The following is a 22860-nucleotide window of genomic DNA, read 5'->3' as shown; positions in this document are numbered from 1 at the left end:
AGAGTGATCTCAATGCAGATTGCTCTTCAGAGACCAAATCAAATGCGAATGAGCCCTTAAGATGCAAAGGCAAAGGACAGGGGTGTATGCATGTTGCATATTCAGCAAGAATTAAATCCACTATCACGTTCCATGGGGTGTACCTCCTATTAAACATGACCCATTTAAATAAATAGGGCCATGGCGCAATCTGCCTGCAACCGTGTGCTATGCACACAGTTATGGCACAATGGTGAGGGCTTTAGTGGTTAAAAAAGATGGTGAGCCCAAAACATACCTTCTCTTACTGGGCTTAGATCCACACATCCACATCGGAATTCTTAACTCTTGCAACTTAAATAATCACCAGTAATTGCACTGAAAACCAGCTACTGAAGAGCTGGTGGGAGCCCCCCCCCCCCCCCACATACACACACATATCCCCCCCCTTTTATTATTTATTTATATATATATATGTTCTTTATCCTACCTTTTATATCCTTACCCATTATAAATAGCCCAATGATATGAAACCCATCACCCAAGACAAACTTCTTGACATACAGACGATACTAATTGGTAGCGATTCCCCCACACCGAGACACAGTTTTGAACCCCCTGGGGTGTCCGGTGTGACTGGGTCTCACAACGATCGATAACTATTACTGAAAGATGTCACCGCCCATGTATTTGATGATTTCAAAATAGTTTGGTTCATGTGTATTAAGTTTTGTTGGTTTAACTTTAAAGTTATGACATTTTACCCTGTTTTATAGTTTACTCTACCCCTTTTTCATCATGAGGTTATAATTTGTAACTGTATGTTAATATGAAAACTCTAATAAAATAAATAAATAAATAATATAAAATAAATAAATAAATAAAAAAAAAAAAGATGGTGAGGAGGTGCCATATTGGGGTTAATTTACTAAAGGCAAATAGACAGTTGCACTCATTTTGCTTATTAAATAATGTGGCAAAGCTTCACTTTGTAAAGAATACCCAATCAGGTGCAAGAAAAAAAAAAAAAAAGCATTTTTGCTTGCATATGATTGGATGATGGAAATCAGCAGAGCTTTGCCACATTTACTAAACTCTAGAGAAAATGAGTGCAACTTCACTTGAAAAGTGCATAGTCCATTTCCCTTCAGTAAATCTACCCCCGTGTGTACTTATTGAGCCTTTCACATTGGTCCATGCATAAATGCATCTTAAAGTCTAATGTTCCTTCAGCGCTTGTCCATACACGAGGGTATTTCAGAAGGAGTTACAAAAACAGAACTAGAACCTGCACACATGGTGGAATAAGAGTGCATGATCAGTGAAAACCTGTCCTTCATCCTTCTGTCTATCCCTAATTTCTCTATATAGCACTCATTCTTACATATGGGTGAGGCTATAGTCCTATCCATTTGGCTGGGGGGAGCCCTGTAACACATTAAGTGACAGCTGTTTAGATGCCTATGATAAATGTCACTAATGAGCGGTAAGATCACACAAAGTGACTGACCTACAAGTCTAATTATTAGCTTGTCTGTCCTGCTTTTCCAGCCAAGAAATGTAAACAGTTGTCATGTGAATGGGACAGGGGTGGTCCTGTAATTGGGAATCTTGGCACAGGATACTGCCCAGTCCTCTGGTAGTAGAACCACTGGTTGTTAAATAGAGATTAAACACTAATGACCTTCCATTCTAAATCTTCAAGGCAATTCTCACCATTCCTGGTTTGGTTTCAACAGAACCGCTCATTTTCCACTTCTTGATTAAATTTTGAACACTGCTGATTGGCATTCTCAATTCCTTGGGTATCTTTTTATATCCCTTTCCTGTTTTATACAGTTCAACTACCTTTTCCCACAGATTCTATGACAATTCTTTTGCTTTCCCCATGACACAGAATCCAGAAACGTCAGTGCAGCACTGGATGAAAGATGCACGGGTCTGTCAGGAGTCCAGAAACTCGTTGACCTTTTATACACACACTAAATACAATCAAACAGATCACAGGTGCAGGATGGTTACCTTTAATAGCCATTCAAACCCCTTTGTGTCAACTTGTGTGCATGTTATCAGGCCAAAATCACCAGGGTATGTAAACTTTTGATCAGGGTCATTTGGGTATTTTCTGTTGTCATTATGATTTAAAAAGAGTAAACACAGTTGATTGATAATAAATGGCTTCAGCCAAACACTAACCATGATTGAAAGAAAAGTTTTTGTGTTATCATTCATATTCTCGGAAAAATACCCAAGAAATCATAAATCCTCTGCTACTTCAGAACATACACATCAGCATACATACAGTATCTAACAAAAGTGAGTCCCCAAACACATTTTTGTAAATATTTTATTATATATTTTCATGTGACAACACTGAAGAAATGACACTTTGCAACAATGTAATGTAGTGAGTGTACAGCTTGAATAACAGTGTAAATTTGCTGTCCCCTCAAAATAACTCAACACACAGCCATTTATGTCTAAACCGCTGGCAAAAAAAATGAGTACACCCCTAAGTCAAAATGTCCAAATTGGGCCCAATTAGCCATTTTCCCTCCCCGGTGTTATGTGACTCGTCAGTGTTACAAGGTCTCAGGTGTGAATGGGGAGCAGGTGCGTTAAATTTGGTGTTATCGCTCTCACTCTCTCATACTGGTCACTGGAAGTTCAACTTGGCACCTCATGGCATAGAACTCTCTGAGGATCTGAAAAAAGAATTGTTGCTCTACATAAAGATGACCTTGGCTAAAGGAAGATTGCCAAGACCCTGAAACTGAGCTGCAGCATGGTGGCCAAGACCATACAGCAGTTTACCAGGACAGGTTCCACTCAGAACAGGCCTCGCCATGGTCGACCAAAGAAGTTCAGTGGGGGGTCAGCCTGTTAGTGCTCAGACGCACTGCATCAAATTGGTCTGCATGGCTGTCATCCCAGAAGGAAGCCTCTAAAGATGATGCAAAAGAAAGCCCGCAAACAGTTTGCTGTAGACAAGCAGACAAAGGACATGACTTACTGGAACCATGCCCTGTGGTCTGATGAGATCAAGATAAACTTATTTGGTTCAGAGGGTGTCAAGCGTGTGTGGCGGCAACCAGGTGAGGAGTACAAAGACAAGTGTGTCTTGCCTACAGTCAAGCATGGTGGTGGGAGGGTCATGGTCTGGGGCTGCATAAGTGAATGCTGTCACTGGGGAGCTACAGTTCATCGAGGGAACCATGAATGCCAACATGTACTGTGACATACTGAAGCAGAGCATGATCCCCTTCCTTCAGAGACTGGGCCGCAGGGCAGTATTCCAACATAACGACCCCAAACACACCTCCAAGACGACCACTGTTGTTAAAGAAGCTGAGGGTAAAAGGTGATGGACTGGCCAAGCAGGTCTCCAGACCTAAACCCTATTGAGCATCTGTGGGGCATCCTTAAACGGAAGGTGAAGGAGTGCACTGTCTATAACATCCTCCAGCTCCGTGATATCGTCATGGAGGAGGGGAAGAGGACTCCAGTGGCAACCTGTGAAGTTCTGGTGAACTCCATGCTCAAGAGGGTTAAGGCAGTGCTGGAAAATAATGGTGGCCACACAAAATATTGACACTTTGGGCCCACTTTGGACATTTGCACTTAGGGGTGTACTCACTTTTGTTGCCAGCGTTTTAGACATTAATGGCTGCGTGTTGAGTTCTTTTGAGGGGACAGCAAATTTACACTGTTATACAAGCTGTACACTCACTACTTTACATTGTAGCAAAGTGTCATTTCTTCAGTGTTGTCACATGAAAAGATATAATAAAATATTTACAAAAATGTGAGGGGTGTACTCACTTTTTTGAGATACTGTACATACTAGAAACTCCTCCCTTTTTTCTTGAAAATGGGAAAGATCTGGGAAACGTCATGTAACCACTGAACAGCAATAATTAAATAAGGTACTCAGATGATTTTTCATATAAAAATAAATAAAAATAGCATGATCTTTATACATAAATAGAGATGATAATGGCAATTAAACATTGTATCACTTTAAGTAGTGGATGTTTTTTGATGATATAATAAGGATATCTTTAGTGTCACAATGGTTATGCAGCTCAAATCAAGTTTCATTAAATTGGACCTTTACACATGGAAATAGGATTTTCTCTGCTAGTTGCTCTCCTTCCCACTTTCACAATTGGAGAACATTACTTCATTTCTGCAAAGACATAAATACCTTGATGATGTAAACTGGCTCAAAAATCTTCAGCAGCCTACACTTCCAGGAGCACCTGATGCCCAATCCTCTTTTTAATGTTGTGATTCTGTCCATAACCGCCTACATTACTATACAACATTTGTAGCGTTCCAAGGTCAACTAGTGGAAATGTGTGTACCAACCAATCAATAAGGAGCAATAATTAATTGGGTGCTTGAGTATTCCTTATTTAACATAAATAGAGGCAACAAACAATGTTGCTTTACAACAATGATCTCATGCTGGCTATTGTTGGTGTTCTAGCATTCTTTAGCCCTCTCCAACAAGTTTTCATACAAAGAAATGGTTGTTATGAAAGGCTCTGATGCCAAGTTAAAATTTAGAAATTTGAAGTGTACATAGACCTATTGATATACATGTCTGCATTATTTTTCATGCTTTCATTACAATAGCAGTAGTAGAGTATTGTACCACATTAGCAATCGATTAACGCAGGATTTATTAAACATGCAAGCTTTTGGGATGCCTTTCAGTCTTTATAATTCAATTGTACAATTGTATAAAGCATGAATAAGGGATATAAGGTATCCTGAAAGCTTGCATTTTCAATCACTTAAGAAAATAATTCATTACTAGAATATACGCTATGTACATATGGTCACCAATGTGACTATTAGCATTTATGTATGTATGATCCAATATAACAGAACTGCTGTATGTTATCTATTTGACCCCCCCAGTTACTCTGGGTTGAGTCAATTTTATGAGTTTTTTCTTTATGAGTTATTCGTTTGGTTTTTCTTTTTTCTTTTGATTGTAACCAATAAAATTGTACTTTTTAAATTATCTATGTGCCTGGAAAATCCTTTCTTCCCAATCTTCCATAATTTCTCATGTAATAAACTCTAGGATTGGCATGTTAAAATACTAAAATGTATATGCTCAGATTGCTGCTATCTGATGGCATTCTTTCTTTAAATAACTTTTCAATCACTTAAAGCGGAGTTCCACCCTGGATTTTTTGTTTTTTAATACCCCCGGGACAGTCAGGGCTAGTACATTCCACAATGGCTAGCCTCTGATCTGTCCCGGGTTGCACTTACCTGTTAGGACAAATACTTACCTTGAAAACGTCTTGTCCAGCGCTGCCATCTCAGATGTGGGCAGCTTGAAGCCAGCGAGATCCCCTTCGGCGTCTTCTTCCGCCTTCTTTGGTCCCACGATGCTCTGCGCCGGCCCCGACGTCACTTCCGGGTCGCGCGCGTCATCCCTCTACAGCTTCTGGGCATGCCCAGAAGCTGTTTAGAAGGGGATGACGCGCGCGACCCGGAACTGACGTCGGGGCCGGTGCAGGCGCAATGATTCCTGGGAGCTATGACGTTCAGCTCCCAGGAATCATTGCAGAGCCAGGAAGTGACGACGGGCCGCGGCCGAGGAAGGAGGAAGAAGGAAGAAGAAAGTAAGGTAAGTATTTTTTCTTCGCTACGAGGTAAGTAAAAAAAAAAAAAAATATGCGATTATCCATTTCTTTTTCAGGTGACCCGGAGCGAGAAGATGGAGGTAAGTATTAAATTAGGGTGGAACTCCACTTTAAGTTAGTCAATAAAAGGTATCATTTAAAGCAGATCTTCATCCTCAGGAGAGACTTTCCTTTCCTCTCCTCCTATCTGCTGCCAGAATATGGCTGCCTTTTTTTATTTTTTATATATTTATTTATTTATTTTTTAAAGTGCACCCCCACCCCCTTGCTCGTCATTTGCTTAGGCGAATGAAATGCGCTGTCCTTCCTTTGCCTCCTGGGATATGCATATCACATATCCCAGGGGGCATAGCTCTTCATTTGAAAAGGAGGAAGGTGGCAGGTCTAGCACTGCATCACACAGGAAGTGCACCGGCTAAAAAAGGAAGAGTGGGCGGGCCTCCTAATGATGTCATAATCAACACGGTCAAGTGAGCCCTAGAGGTGGCAGAATACAAGAGGATCTCAGCAGGACAATGCTGGGTGCTCTGGGTGGGTATCGGAAATGTGTCACCCAGACCACCCAGTAATCAGGATGGATCAAAGTGGCAGGAGAGGAACAACCGCTTTAAACTCCAAACTTTCTGCATACTTCCAATACAAGACAAAGACAGGAATCTGCAGTATTATGTGTGGCCTTTTAAACACTGCACATGCAATAATTTATAACAGAAGTCTTTATGTTCAGTGTGAACATGATTTTCGTGGTCACCTAAGTAAATCACAATGGCACGTATTATTTATTGCTGTTATTGTTAGTTAGCTAGATTTTAATAGCACTCTCCATAGGGAAACTCAGTAGGTACATTGGGTGGTAATTGGTTGGTAATATCAAAGAAGAGACTGCAAAAAACATGCCTAATGCAATAACTAATCTCTTGTCCCTATCTGTATAACAGAACCACAAACTAAAGCTGTATATAGGCCAATCATCTGTGGAGAAAAACGTTATTTTGGCCCTTTTTGTCAATAATCAGTCCTTATAGGGCCACTAATCTTGACTTTCGAGGTTGATGAGTATCTACTTGGACATCAAATGATCAGTATGTAAGGTCCACACATTTAAATGATTGCTGACATTGTCCCTGTTACAGTTTGGGAATACATTGACAGCCATACCACTACCAATATTTACAAGATTTGGCAATGTCATGGTTGGCGAACTCTGTTGATAATCAACCTATGAACAAACAATAGGAACTGGTTTAGCCCAACATGGTCACCTGGGCAAAGATTTTTAATAACACTTAATGCAATCTCAAGTCTTAGCAGACTCACCCTTGATCTATCTACATTCACTTAAAGTGGTTGTAAAGGGTAATGATTTTTTACCTTCATGCATTTTATGCATCAGTCTGCAACTCCCCCCGCAGCCCCCCTTAATACTTACCCAAGACTGAGTGATGTGCATCAGAGCCGAGTCTCTCCCAGGTCTCTCCCCCCTCATTGGCTGAGACACAGCAGTGGGAGCCAATGGCTCATGCTGCTGTCAATCACAACCAGTAAGGAGGGAGTGGGAAGGGGGAGTGGAACTGAGCCCCGGTCCGTGTGTACCATAGACAAACAGAGAAGTGGCTCAGGAGCAGGTTTGCACAAGTGCTTCCAGAGCAAACAGCAAGGGGGAGGGGCCAGAAGCACTGGCAGGGACCAGAGAAGAGGAAGATCGGGGCTGCGCTGTGCAAAATCAATACACAGAGCAGGTAAGTATGATGTGTTTAATATTTTAAAGAAAAAGGGAACCTTTAGAACTTTAAAGTATACCTCCCAACTTTAGAACTTGAGAAAGAGAGACCTGTGGCATATGGAGCGTGCCACTGTAAAAAAGGGGGCGTAGCTAAATTACATTAAATATAGCGTGTGGCTTAATAGAGTCCTAGCCTACTTGATTATACACCACACACATTTGCTGCATTCCTTGTACTCATAGAATACTTCTGTATTTCAGTGGCATAAATGAAAATCTTACAGACATACATATCCCTCAGCACAAAGGATCCTTTTTTAATAATGTATCTCCTTCACTACACATGACTTTCTCAACACAGAGCATAGACACAAACACAAAAACACTCACTCTTTCATTGAATTTTTCTTTTTACAGTGATCCGTGGTACAGTTCTTTGTCAATCCCCAGTGAACAAAAAAAGTGAACTGTACATAATAGGACCAACCTCCAAAGACGAAGGGCCTCGTTTCCTGAACCCCCCTCTCCCAGGGAGCAAGTCTCCTGAAAGGGGCAAGGCATTCTAGGCCAAAGCCAAGTTAACCCCACTCCTTAGGAACCTTTCGAAGCTGGTACTCCGAGTACTTGGTGAGGACTCTCCTGAAGAGAGACCCCTGGCTGGAAGGAGGAAAAAAACTTGATTGCCACAGTTCCTCTCCCCGATGTCAGGCACGCCATTGACAAACCTGTGCCCTCAATCTTTGTGCCAAAAATAACAAACTCACTCTAGCATTGACTGTACACCATTGGTTTAGACTGGTTTACTTATTGTGCAATGTGTGTCAGCATGGTCTCAACCAGGGGAGAAGGAGGCAGGGGACAATGCAGAAACACAAATGGGAGACAGCTGTCACTGCAGACCAGGAAGTGTCTATAGAAGGTACTTAAAGGACCACCAAGTATTCCTTTTTTGAAAGATGAAAATTTACAGAGATTGAAACTGCTTTAAAGTTTCAATAATGTTTGAAGTTGATATTAAATTTAATGATTTGTTATAGATCTATTCTAAGAGACCATGTCATCAGACACTTAATTTCAGCAAATATCTTCCCATAAGATTGTATTTGTATTAATTGTATTTTAGGCATTTTTTACCTAAAAAGGTCTCCTCTGTGTAGTCAAAACCCCTAATGCCTCGTACACACGCAACGATTATCGGCCGACCGATCGGCCGACTTTTGCCCAGTGTTGTTGTGTTGGTTGAAATGTGCTCTAGACTGCACACAAATTTTCTCGGCCAACAAAAATCTACTTCAGAAGTGATGTCATGTGCTGGTTTACTTCCCGTGTGTTTTTTCATCTCTAAGCATGCCCAGTCTTGCTCATCAGATTTTTGTCTGCCGAAATCTGTACTGACTGACGAAAAATCGGCCGTTGTGGTGACGGCCAACAAAAATTTTATAGCCTGCACACCAGATTTTATTCGGTCGAAAAGTCGGAGTCGGTTGTAGAAAGCATTATACTAACAAGCCGAAAATCGGCCGATCGGACTTTGGCCGAAAATTCACGGCCAACTATCAACGCGTGTGTATGGGGCATAAGATTGCTGCTTGGGTGCTGTCATCTTGGATGTCATGTTAGCAGACTCAGAGTTGACACTCAAGTGATGTTCCATAGTATTTCCCCCTTGACCCTCCCCAGAAGCTACATAAAAGGTTATGGCGAAAGGTAAAGGGAGGGGTAGAGGAGCAGGGACAGCAAAGTAATAGCACACTCCCTGTTGAGGAGAGGGCTATTATGTGTGAGGAGGGAGGGAGCTGTGTTAGGTATTCAACTCTAGCAGGTATAGTTTGAAGGCATGTTTATAGTGAATAAAAAAAAAAAAAAAAAATTGAAAAAAGTAAAAAAATTGTTTTTACCTGCAAGCTTTTTTTTTTACATTTGTGATAATCTCTCTTTAACTCTTTTGCCCGTACAACAAGTGCATTGTAACAAGCCATATTTCTAAAACTTTACGTAAAATTCTGAAATACCCATTCCACTGGTCTTTCTACACTTAACCTATTTTTTCACAAAAAAAAAAAAACTTGGTTGTTTTGAACCTAAATGTATCTCAGTTTGCTCTTATTTCAGATATAACCATAATATCATGAAATATTCTCTTTGACTGATCATTGACAAACTGGCCTGATTGGGATATGTTTTCATATGTCAGCCAAGACAAGAACAGTAAAGATCTCTGAATAAAATAACAGGCGGTTTGTTGAATAAATCTGCTTTCTCTTGCTGAAACATCCAATGTAAATCCAGATAAGATCAATTCAACGGGTGAACATAGTTAAAGGATTGATCGCGACAAAGTGTGTTTGGAATGTTTGGCTTCAGCAATAGACGATACTATCTTAATGTGAGATATACAGCAAGAGTTTATCTTAAATTCAGTTTAAAGTCGAAGATCCGTTAGATGTGTTTAAATTAGTAAATGTCAAATATTTTCAGTCCCTCATATCTCTTGAGCTTTTCCAGTTAAAGAACTGGACTGACTGAGTTTCGAGCAAACATATCCTGAATCAGCTTATTACCTGGGTTTGTAATATGATATCAGGATTTTCATATGTATTTAAATAACATTGCATTGTTTTATTAAAGTATTGATTGATGATCTCCAGTCCTGCCGTTCGACCAGCTCCGCCATATATGGATAATGCTTAATGAACATATGTCGGCCATGTTAAATGATAAAATGAAACAGTTTGATAAGGTGTTGGAGCCGTGGCTCCGTTATCTTACCGGGAGCGGCTAATGGAGTCTGGGGCATCGGGGATTCGGGGACGGGGGGGGGGGGGTGCTGGGCGGGGTCCTGCTAAATTCTCTTCCTATTACCTTCTTTCTTTCTTCTCTCTTGCTATTCCTTCTTATTCCTATCTCTTTGGCCTTATGGGCATGTACCGTTAGCCCACTTACATCTTCCAATGTTTAAACCCTATAGGCAGTTACATGGGCAGCAGTGGGGTCAGGTTATGGCAGTGAGCTGACTGACCTGTATTGTTTTCTATGTTTTTTACCTGCTGCACTGGGATGCTCGTGATCCCATTGCCTGTCCTAGTTGGGTATTGTCATGTACCCTGTTGTACTACATATACATTTTTTCACTATGTTTGGAATATGTTACGTAAAGACTGCCTATACTACAAGAACTTTCTTTTTCAAAGTTAATGCATTGTAATTGCAGTAGGATACTTGAAACTGTTACGCTTATGTTGACGGTACTCTTTTCTGTACCTTTGAAATTTTTGTTTGTCAATTTCTCATGAAAACTTTCAATAAAAACCATTGAAACAAAAGTATTGATTGATGTTTCCATCAATAATAAATAATTTTTCCAACAAATTATCATAAAACTCCAGTTCAATTTTTTTTTTTTAAATAGAGTGAAAAGCTTCTATGTGTTTTTATAGCTGCCTCTGGTCAAATTAACTCTTTTATGTCCATACAGGAAGTGAGTGAGATCTCTCCAGTGGCAACACAGACATCCAGCCATAAAACCCTGGTAGAAGGAGGGTGTGGGGGCTGGATCATATATTTTATTTAAAGTTCCTGACTGTTTGTAGAATTAATAACCATCCTTTCAATGTAGAGGGAATAGCCATGCTTAAGCAGGCCATACATGGATCAAAATTTGGCCAGTTCAGCAGAGCAGGGACCAGTCAAATTTTGATCCATGTATGGGTGGCTGGTTATACACAAGTTGATTACCCTTCCACATCAATTCGACGTGGATGGGGGAGTCAAGTCATTTTCTTTTATTCAAACTGCTGGTTGAAAAAAATAAATAAAAAATGACTCATGTACATGGCCAGCGTAAGGGAGTTCTCAAAGGAAAGGCAACCAATGATTGACTATTACCCTAGCTCAGGGATTAACAAACTACGGCCCACCAGTTGTTCAGGAACTACAATTCCCATCATGCCTAGTCATGTATGTGAATGTCAGAGTTTTACAATGCCTCATGGGATGTGTAGTTCTGCAACAGCTGGAGGGCCGTAGTTTGGGAATCCCTGCCCTAGCTAAAATCAGGTAGGGAAAGCGTAGTGTAGAGTCCAGAAAAAACTTTTTTGTAGTCTCCATTTGCAAATGAAATCAAGACTACAATAGTTACCTAATAAAACCTTTACATGTGCCTTAATCCAAACGTTAACAGTCTTGATGGGGCGAATAAACTGTATATAGAGTAACAGAAAACTTGGAGTATGTTCCCTCCCTGCTGCTCCATGTTCCCTTCACCTTACTAAAAGTATGGATCACATGATCATTCTTGCTGAAAGAGAAAATCAGCCATTCTGAACCTCCCCTTCTTGACTTATTGCCTATGCTTTTTGCTATGTAAGCAGCATCCGAGTGAAGGTGTAACAGGGGAAAATATTTTAGATATTTATTACTCTTCAACTACTCTTCATCAATCGCTGCAAAACTGTTATCAAAGCTTTGTAATAACATCATTTTAATCACACTGCTTTTGGAGCTCCTATGTTTCCACAAATATTCCTAGTAATGGTGCAAAAGTTCAAAAGTTACACCATGCTTCCAGAGAGATTTAAAAAATTGCTAATTTTCTTATATTTTGTTATATACCTTGAAGGGTTTGATTCAACAATGTCCAAGTGAAGTTTTCAATTAGTAGCTTTGGATGAACAGTGAACCTAGCTATTGACCAAGAGAAAATGTGACCAATGTCTAAGCAATTCTCCCTTGACTGATCACCAGCAAGGGAGTCTGGGGCACCATTTTCCAAACTTCAGTTTCAGTTTATTCGTAGATTGCACCATGAGGGCTAAAGCAGGTTAGATATTATTTTAGACTACTAGTCTGATTTATTCTATGACTGTTTTTTTTGCTATATTAAACACGTATATGTAATGAAGGTAAAAATCCAGGCATTTAAACCTAAGCATAAAATAAAAAAGCACAGCTGGTCTTTAGTAGAAACTTGGGATTAAGTTCCAGTTCACCCCTACTGTGGGTTATAGGCAAATCCTGTGAGTTTCAGCAATATTCTGTGCAGATTTAAAGTATATGTGAACCCTCACTTTGTAAACCAACCCATTCAGTTTAAAATAGAAATGAAAGGCAAAACATTACTGTGTATATACTGTATATATATATATATATATATATATATATATATATATATATATATATATATATATAAATAAAACATTATAAACTAAATTTTTTTTTTTACAAGTGATCACATAACCTCTGTTCTCAAAAAGGACTTACAGAGCTGGGGATGGAGAAAGTGCGTTACACTGATCTTCCCAGTGAATGGCTGTGAAGGTGGGCATGCACACACAAGTCTGACCATTGGAGGACGTGACAAAGCGCATATGCATGAAACACCTAGTCACGGCAACAGAGGAAGATTGCGTTCCACCCTGGTTCCTGCTAGGCGAGTGACGTTTTTCCAGTTATCGTCATCGCGTTGTAGAAGAGCGGAGACGGCTCATCCTCGTGCCGGCTGGTTTCCGGCTAGCATCACAGCACACAGTGGCAATTGGCGTTTGGCCTTGCAGTCATCCATGTTGACGGTGCCCGTGGCTGACTCCTAACCTATTTAATTTATTTTTTTATTTTTACACTGTCCCTTTAGTTTTTTTTTTTTTTTTTAATGACTTTTTTTTTTATTCCTATTACAAGGAATGTAGAAACAGATTGCTCTCAATGAGTGATCCGATGACGGTGCCACATCCCTTAATTGGTAGAAAAGAAAGATTTTCCCCTTATTGTGGGACTTTTAAGGCACTCACATAAATTACAAAAATAGTATTGAAAAAGTAATTTTTTATTGAATAAATATCAACCTTTGTGAAAATATTATTAAAATATCCAAACAGTTCATTACATGCTATACATAATACATGTGGTTGTCAGCCTAAACAGTGAGAGATACCCAATGCATTTTGAAGTCAAGAAACCTCTTCCTCAGGGGTAGATCTGACATCTGTAGCTAGACTTATCCACTGCATGTCATATCATTTCCAATGTTTGTCATTAAAAACAACTGGTGTCAGAAAGACATCTGCCTGGTGGGTCACAGTTAGGAAATAGTGCGGTATTCCCCTGAAGGTCCGTCAAAGAAGTACATCCCCCAGTGTGCAACCCTGTGGACAACTGGAATCCAAAAGAGATAAAGAAGCCCTTGATGTTAGATAGGGCTCATATACACACCACCGATGCTCCTTAGATATAAGAATGACAAGTCCTCTTTATGAAGAGATCTGGGGTCAAAAAGGACCCAAACTTCTTCTTTACCCTTTAAAAAACAAAAGATCAAAAAAAAAAATGTTTATTTCCACCTTCCAAGGCCATAGAGGCGATCAAAGACAATCTAGTCTTTTATCGCCTCTGTGACATGCCGGCAGCATTGTCGGATCATTTCTCGGGTGTGCCGGTGGAAACGGTAAGCCTGAGAGACACCAACAAGTGACGGGAGGGGGGGGGGTGGCCGCCGCTTCTGAAAGCATTCCAGTGGCTCATGAGCTGCTCAGAACACTTTCAAGAAAAAGCCCGCTGCCTGCTGTAAAAAACAATACCCGGGTTATGGCTGATATCTTCTGCCATAATCCTTGTAATTGTAAACCACTTGCAAACTGCAGTATTGCGGTGGGCAAGTGGTTAGGACAAATCATAACATGTGTTGGTGCAATATTATAAAGAGATAAAAAAAGGTGTGAGATATCAATTTGACTTTCAGTTAAATAAAGTTTGCCACTTCACTCCCCAGAGAACTGATCTTTCAGAATTATTGCAGAAGTTCCTCATTTCATCAATCTGTTATTTTTCCTGCCTTAGTCTTGTCAAGCACAAACTGTCAATACATAATTAATAAAAGTTAGGTTATGGGTCCTAACCTACGTTTCTCAACTGTGGAGGCCAGCAAGCCTGGATCCCCAAAGGAGACAGTTGTGGATTGATAGGTTTTTGTACTGTAATGAATGAATGGATTTCATTGTATGTACATCTTTGATCTATTAGTTCCCTCATTGCCTTCCTTGACAGTCTTGTTAATCTCTCAGCACTTGCTTTTTCATCAAAGGCAACCCATGTGGATGAATGTAGAAACCAGGCACTCATCTTCCCATAGGAAATACCACCACATGGGCCATTCCGCCAGAGTAAAGAAAATACCAGCTTTTATTCCGATGCAAATGATCTTGACTTATATCCTGAAGGCTACTTGTAGGAGCTGCAGAGAAGTGTCACTTTCCTGCTTCTGTAGTAAGGGATTACGTTGGAAAAATGTTTTTCTTCCCACCATGTAGAAATAACCATATAGGTAAGACAGACTATATTGTCATACTTTTTTCTGTTCATGTTATTGTAGTGTAATGGAAAGAACATTAAAACACTTGGCCGTGGGCAATGAAAACCAGAAAGGAAATGTTCTTTTAGAAGAGAATTTATATAAAGAAGGAAAGAAAATAACCAGACAGTAAACATTAGGAGGGGAACTGTTATACCATGTAGTTTCCAAACAATAAAACATGCGGAAGCAACTATATTGCTATAGGTTGTAAAGTACATGATGACATTAAATGTATATCATGGAAAACGTGTACTGTTACCAGCAGCTTTGTATCTGACTTGGTCGTGTCTGTCTCATCCAACCTACTTCATCTGGCAAAAGTGGTGGTAAACAACTGGAGCCTCTGATAATACACAAAGATAAGACAAATCCTCCTACATGAGCTGTACCTGTTTACCTGCAGCAACCCCCCCTCTACAGCCTCCTAAAGCACACATTTTACACAGCATTTCTGAGCTCTAGGAGGCAGGGGGCAAGGATCTGATGTCATACACTGCAGAGTGTAATCTGAGACCTGAGTGGAGGAATAGGACACATCCCCTTCTACAAAGGGAAAAATAAACAGCTAAGACTTTCAATCATTTTCTATGTGCTGGGGTGGGGCCTTCTTCAGGAAGTTTGTGGTGTCGACATGCACTGTTACAGGTGATTCATGCAGAGAGCAGAGGGAAGAAAGAGCAGGTAGAAACCACACTAAGTGCTTTGGATTGAAGCAAGTACACACACACTATAAAGGGATTTGCTTTGTTCAATTTTCATTACAGAGGTTTTTAACCACTTTAAGGTATATCATAATGTCAATCCTATGGATTTAGGTGGAACTCAAGCAATTTTAAGCCCCTGTGATTTCTGGAAGAGCTCTCATCTGTTTGTATGTATCAATTCTGAGCTGGTGTTGCTCCATTGCTGCCTAAAACACTGCAGATAGTAAATCACCATCTAGTTGGTGAGGGGGGACACATGCAAGCAGGTGAGGGTTTCCCTTCCTGATATGTCCCCCCACAACAATCCTAAGTTCTGGTCAGAATGATAGTTGCAAACATGATGTCAGCCTAATGCCTCGTACACACGCAACGATTATCGGCCGACCGATCGGCCGTCTTTTGTCCAGTGTTGTTGCGTTGGTTGAAATGTGCTCTAGACTGCACACAAATGTTCTCGGCCAACAAAAACCAACTTCAGAAGTGATGTCATGTGCTGGTTTACTTTCCGTATGTTTTTTCTACTCTGAGCATGCCCAGTCTTGCTCATCAGATTTTTGTCTGCCGAAATCTGCACTGACTGACGGAAAATCGGCCGTTCTGTTGACGGCCAACAAAAATTTTATAGTCTGCACACCAGATTTTGTTCGGCCGAAAAAGTCGGAGTCGGTTGTCCGAAGCATCATACTAACAAGCCGAAAATTGGCCGATCGGACGTTGGCCGAAAATTCACGGCCAACTATCGATGCATGGGTACGAGGCATAACTGTACTTTTGAAACACATTAACAATTTAAATATATCCAGGGATTCCAAGCATCTTTGCAAATATAAGTTATCTCTTCACTTTCCCTGTGCTTCAAGAGATGCCATCACAGCCTCAAGCCAGTGTAAACTTTCACTCATTCATCTGTCATCAGCCTGCACTATATATAAAAACTTAGTTCATGTAGCGCTCTGTAAAAAAAAAAAAATCTGACCATGTTTAAAAAAATATACAATAGAATACATAAATCACATAAACATACAATGCTAATTACTGTACATAAGTGCATCAAAATGAGTATTCAACAAAAAATAATCAACACATGATCATATTATTATTACAGGTACTTACAGTGGGTACGGAAAGTATTCAGACCCCCTTAAATTTTTCACTCTTTGTTATATTGCAGCCATTTGCAAAAATCATTTAGGTTCATTCTTCTTCCTCATGAATGTACACATAGCACCCCATACTGACAGAAAAACACAGAATTGTTGACATTGTTGCAGATTTATTAAAAAAGAAAAACTGAAATATCACATGGTCCTAAGTATTCAGACCCTTTGCTCAGTATTTAGTAGAAGCCCCCTTTTGATCTAATACAGCCAGGAGTCTTTTTGGGAAAGATGCAACAAGTCTTTCACACCTGGATTTGGGGATCCTCTGCCATTCCTCCTTGCAGATCCTCTCCAGTTCTGTCAGGTTGGATGGTAAACGTTGGTGGACAGCCATTTTTAGGTCTCTCCAGAGATGCTCAATTGGGTTTAAGTCAGGGCTCTGGCTGGGCCATTCAAGAACAGTCACGGAGTTGTTGTGAAGCCACTCCTTCGTTATTTTAGCTGTGTGCTTAGGGTCATTGTCTTGTTGGAAGGTAAACCTTCGGCCCAGTCTGAGGTCCAGAGCACTCTGGAGAAGGTTTTTGTCCAGGATATCCCTGTACTTGGCCGCATTCATCTTTCCCTCGATTGCAACCAGTCGTCCTGTCCCTGCAGCTGAAAAACACCCCCACAGCATGATGCTGCCACCACCATGCTTCACTGTTGGGACTGTATAGGACAGGTGATGAGCAGTGCCTGGTTTTCTCCACACATACCGCTTAGAATTAAGGCCAAAAAGTTATATTTTGGTCTCATCAGACCAGAGAATGTTATTTCTCACCATCTTGGAGTCCTTCAGGTGTTTTTTAGCAAACTCCATGCAGGCTTTCATGTGTCTTACACTGAGGAGAGCCTTCCGTCGGGCCACTCTGCCATAAAGCCCCGACTGGTGGAGGGCTGCAGTGATGGTTGACTTTCTACAACTTCCTCCCATCTCCTGACTGCATCTCTGGAGCTCAGCCACAGTGATCTTTGGGTTCTTCTTTACCTCTCTCACCAAGGCTCTTCTCCCCCGATAGCTCAGTTTGGCCGGACGGCCAGCTCTAGGAAGGGTTCTGGTCGTCCCAAACGTCTTCCATTTGAGGATTATGGAGGCCACTGTGCTCTTAGGAACCTTAAGTGCAGCAGAAATCTTTTTGTAACCTTGGCCACATTTGTGCCTTGCCACAATTCTGTCTCTGAGCTCTTCAAGCAGTTCCTTTGACCTCATGATTCTCATTTGCTCTGACATGCATTGTGATCTGGAAGGTCTTATATAGACAGGTGTGTGGCTTTCCTAATCAAGTCCAATCAGTATAATCAAACACAGCTGGACTCAAATGAAGGTATAGAACCATCTCAAGGATGATCAGAAGAAATGGAAAGCACCTGAGTTAAATATATGAGTGTCACAGCAAAGGGTCTGAATACTTAGGACCATGTGATATTTCAGTTTTTCTTTTTTAATAAATCTGCAACAATGTCAACAATTCTGTGTTTTTCTGTCAGTATGGGGTGCTATGTGTACATTCATGAGGAAGAAGAATGAACTTAAATGATTTTAGCAAATGGCTGCAATATAACAAAGAGTGAAAAATTTAAGGGGTCTGAATACTTTCCGTACCCACTGTACATAGCACCATCAATTTACACAGCACTTTACATATATATTGTACATTTTTATCAGTCCCTGCCCTACAATATAAGGCTCCTAACTCACATACACATACTAGGGCCAATTTAGACAGCAGCCAATTAACCTACAACCTGTCTTTGGCGTGAGGAAACTAGAAAAACCCCACACAGACACAGGGAGAACAAACAAATGACAGACAGATGGTGTGGTTGGGATTTGAACCAGCGAGCCTAGTGCTGATAAGTAGAAGGGCTAACCATGACACCACTAGGCTGCCCTAGTCAGGTACAAAAGTCCATTTAAAGTCCATTGGAAGTCCATTGAAAGTCCATTGAAAGTCCATTGGAAGTCCATTGAAAGTCCATTGAAAGTCCATTGAAAGTCCATTGAAAGTCCATTGAAAGTCCATTGGAAGTCCATTGGAAGTCCAATGGAAGTCCAATGGAAGTCCACAGAAATCAAACAGTGATTCTGTGAATTACCCTTTGCCACACACTTTAACTGTGAATCTGTAACCCAAGAATTCTTCAATTTTTAAATTTGAGATCAGACCTTCTCCAATATCACCACCGTAATTGTGCACATGAATGTATGCTCACCCACATAAGAAGACCTCTAAATTATTGGAGGTCCTAGATAGTCTATGGGATTTTCCAGGTGACTTTGCACCAATCAGCTCACTCTCTCAAACACCAGTGACCCATATGGATATCAGTGTTGAATCAGGGGTGCCAGCAAAATCTCCAAATCCACTCATTGTATGCAATCTCCTTGGTAAAGTAAAAAAAAGACCATCTAGTGCTCTCTAAATAAACTTTATTTAAAACCCACCAATAAAATATACTCACATAAAATCAGACCGAATAGTGATTCTAAAATAAATGATCCCAACAATCTTTCTAGTCTCCCAAGGTCACTATAACTGCAGACAAAGTGTGAGAACAAAGAAGGTATCTGCTCCACATAGCTCTTTGATTGTGTTTACTTACAGGAGCCCTAAATGATGATTTCTATCCTCCAATGCACTTGTGTAGTCATTGGAGATCACAAACTGCTGGTAGCAGCCACTAACTTTTCCAAGATAAATTGTAAGGGAGGATGAGGAGGCAATAAGGGTGCAATTGTCATTTATTTATGTATAATAACTTGTTTAACAAGAGTTTCAAGTTGGGATTGATTGCCAGTAATGCAGAAACCTCTCTGAATAAAAACATACATCTCTGCAAAAAAAAACTCCATCTCTCTTCATACTGACTCACATGAACCTTTTGTGTATAGATCATTGTTTTAATGTTTCACGCCAGTCCCCTGTAAACATTTATTTGAGTTGCACTTTTTTTTTTACACATTAATGTACATTGTTTTCTCCTTTGAATTGCAGTTAACAATTGCAAAAAAGGGGCCATAAAGCAGATTAACTCTCTACGTGAGGCTCAGGATAGGGTCCATTTTCTGCATCTGCCTGTAAAGTGATCATCATCAGGCAAGACATTCTGTCTGCTTGCTTTATGGCACTGTCATTGGCGCTATAAATCCTTAGAATGTTTGTCCTGTTAAACTGAAGGTTAAGTTGACCAAACAGGTGCTAATTTTGTGTTCCTTGCAAAGGTTCGCTCACATAACAAGCACATGTCAGCAGAGACTTAAAATGTAAATGGAGTCATTGTCTGTCGGGTTTTATTTCGGATCAAGGTCATCCCTATTACACATGTTTTTTTAGACACTCATAGCCTGCGGGCTACAATGTTACAAGCTGGAAGTACTGATGGTCACCACATGTTTGAGAAAGTAACCTTACGTATAGCTGCCAACTGTCCTTCATTTTCAGGGATAATCTCAAGTTTTCAGGGTTTGTTCCTGGACATTTTTGTCCCTAGAAAAAAAAAAAATCCTTGGTTTTCAGCTGTGGCCAACTGTGAACCAAAATTGCTCCTTTTTGGTATTATATTGGAGCCAACCTTCTAAAACAGCATTCAATTTAATGCTTAAATCTACTTCTACTGTATATGTATTTGTTACCTTTAAAGAGACTCTGCTGCACACTACCCCCTGACTCACTTCTACTCACCTTCCCCACCCACCCTTGCCGCTCATTGAAGCCATTGTTCAATACTTGAAGCTTCTTGGTACAGAGGAGCATGTTGACTCATCCCACAATGCACATATTGGCACCATATGTCTGTTAAAGTAGTATTAAACCCCCCGGCATTTTTTCAGTTTAACACATTTCTCACAATAAAACAAACATTCCCCAGTAAACTATTTGTTAACACAGAGGAGAACTGGCATATGAGGGGCATTAAAGTGTCTTAGTCCCGAAATATTTGAATACAAAAAAGAAGAATGCCCAAGGGACTTTGTAAGACACAAACCACAAGGTATAAAATGTAAAAAATGTATTAAATTTTAAACACTTTGGTACATAGTTACATAGTGAGGTTGAAAAAAGACATCAGTCCATCCAGTTCAACCTATGATGTGTGTGTGTTTGATGTTAACTGTACATTGTATACCCCTGTATGCGGTGGTCTTTAAGGTGACTGTCTAATAGTTTTTTAAACTCTCGATGCTCCCTGCTGATACCACTGCTTGTGGAAGAGAGTTCCACATCCCCACTGCTCTGACAGTAAAGAACCCCCTATGTATTACATACAACTGAAATAATTCTGATGGGCAAAGGTACATAGATATATGCATGGATTTCCATAGTTACATAAATCAAAGTATGACTGACAATCCAAGGTGTAAATGTAAATATATGATAACATTTCTCTATGCGTTTTGCGAGACAATACTCGCTTCCTCAGGAGATACATATATAAATGCAATTGTGTATAATAGTCCTAACGAACTTCCAAACCAGGTTAAACAGTCAAGTAGATTCCTGGTTCCCTTAGGACTCCCCATTGGAGATGAAGATGAAGGAAATCAGAAAGAGATCCCCAAACAGTTCATGTACTTCTCCCCGGGGGCTGTGGATGGGAGGGGGCCAGCCAGACAAGCAAACATCCAAGAAGGTGACAGGGTATCACAGTGGTCAGGGATGTACAAATACTTTCCTGAATATTCTAAAAGGTATGCACACTAGAAACCAAACAAGCACACAACCTGATAGACTGTTGGTTAAAGTATTTGTTAACTTGCAGTTTACAACTTATGGCCAGGGCCAACTCATGCTGCACACCGGGTTACCCTTCACGTGAGCGCACTCACCAATGCCCGAAACCAGGTGGAGACTGTGGTCATTTGACAGGCTAACATCAAGACAGTTCCCTAACTTAGAGATGAGCCACGTCACTATGTGCAGTAATAAAAGTACAGAGTTCCTCTGAAAAGAACCTTCCTGTGTCACTACACACCTTAACTTGATGTATGTTTGTATTTAGGAGGGACGCTGCTGAGCCTGTGCTTTCTCCACCAGTACAGCGTACCTCTGTTACCTCACTCCCAGTAACAGAATGGGGTACCGCCATTCACCAAGTACGGTTCTCATGCGTGCACTTGTGAACTCCTTCACTCCCGTACCCATGTGGCCAGGTCATAGATTTTAGTAATGTGGGTTTGGCCCCTGTTGCTACTGGAAACTGACCTCTGGAAAGGGAACCAGTATATCGACGCCCTCACTACTGGAGGACCCCGTCACCTATACTAGGTACGGTGCTTCATGACTGATTGCTTTGTGATTTGTCCTGGTGCTTGGTTACCCATAGCAACTTCATTATTCCTTCTGCTTGCCTCGCCAAGTGAACCAATCGTTGCATCTTTGCTTAATACTCCACATGTGCCTTACTGACCTTGGTTCTTTTGATATGCCAAAACATACATGCACCCCTTTAAAAAATGTCAGACCAGGGCTAGAACTGTAGATGGAACTTTTACTTAGAGTTTATGCCAAAATAGTCCAACATAAACAATGTCCATATCCTGACCTTAGTTACGACTGATTGGCTGCCCAGGCATACCTCTACAATTGCATATTTGGTTCCTCCAGATGATGGCTAATCTCTGGATCCCCAATGCCTCTGATGGACTGCAAGGCGCACTGTAGTTATGGCATGTCCTTCCCGATAAGACCCAGAACCCAGCCTTCCCTCATATTTATACTACTGGTGGTAGGCTGGATCCAAAAAGCCCGGGAACCATAGCACACACATACATTATTTCCTGGACCAGCTACTAATTAAAACTATACCTCTGTTGACAACCTGCCTACAAACTTTCAATGCTCCTGGTCTCTCAGTGCTACTTCTCTGAACATCCAGTCATTGCAAGAAAGAGTTTAAAGGGGGAAGTGCAGTCTTAATTCAGTCTGTTAACTTGGAGAAGAGAGGGGGGAGGAAGGAGGAGCAGGGAAGTGCCCTGCAATCATAGGCTATGGGGCTGTGTGTTTCTATTGATGCACACGGTGTAGGGAGACACAACTCTAGTCTCTGCATGCAAGGGGGGCTGCATTGATAAAGGAGCCACCCTGAAAAAGGAAAACTGGGGCAGCGGTCATGGCGCCAGCCTAAACTGGAACATATGCAAGGATTAAAAGAACATATGCAAGCATTAAAAGATAAAAAAGCTGTATAATCAGCAACTGCTGAAAGTGGTTAAAAATGAAGGGTATGTATACTATGACTAGGTAAGTACTTTCACAGTTGAGTAGGGGTTGGCCAGTGAGGAATCACTTTGATGCAGTTG

The sequence above is a fragment of the Pelophylax lessonae genome, assembly GCF_965119305.1.
Source record: "Pelophylax lessonae genome assembly, chromosome: 8".
Taxonomy (NCBI): domain Eukaryota; kingdom Metazoa; phylum Chordata; class Amphibia; order Anura; family Ranidae; genus Pelophylax; species Pelophylax lessonae.
Note: the sequence above shows the minus strand (reverse complement) of the source record.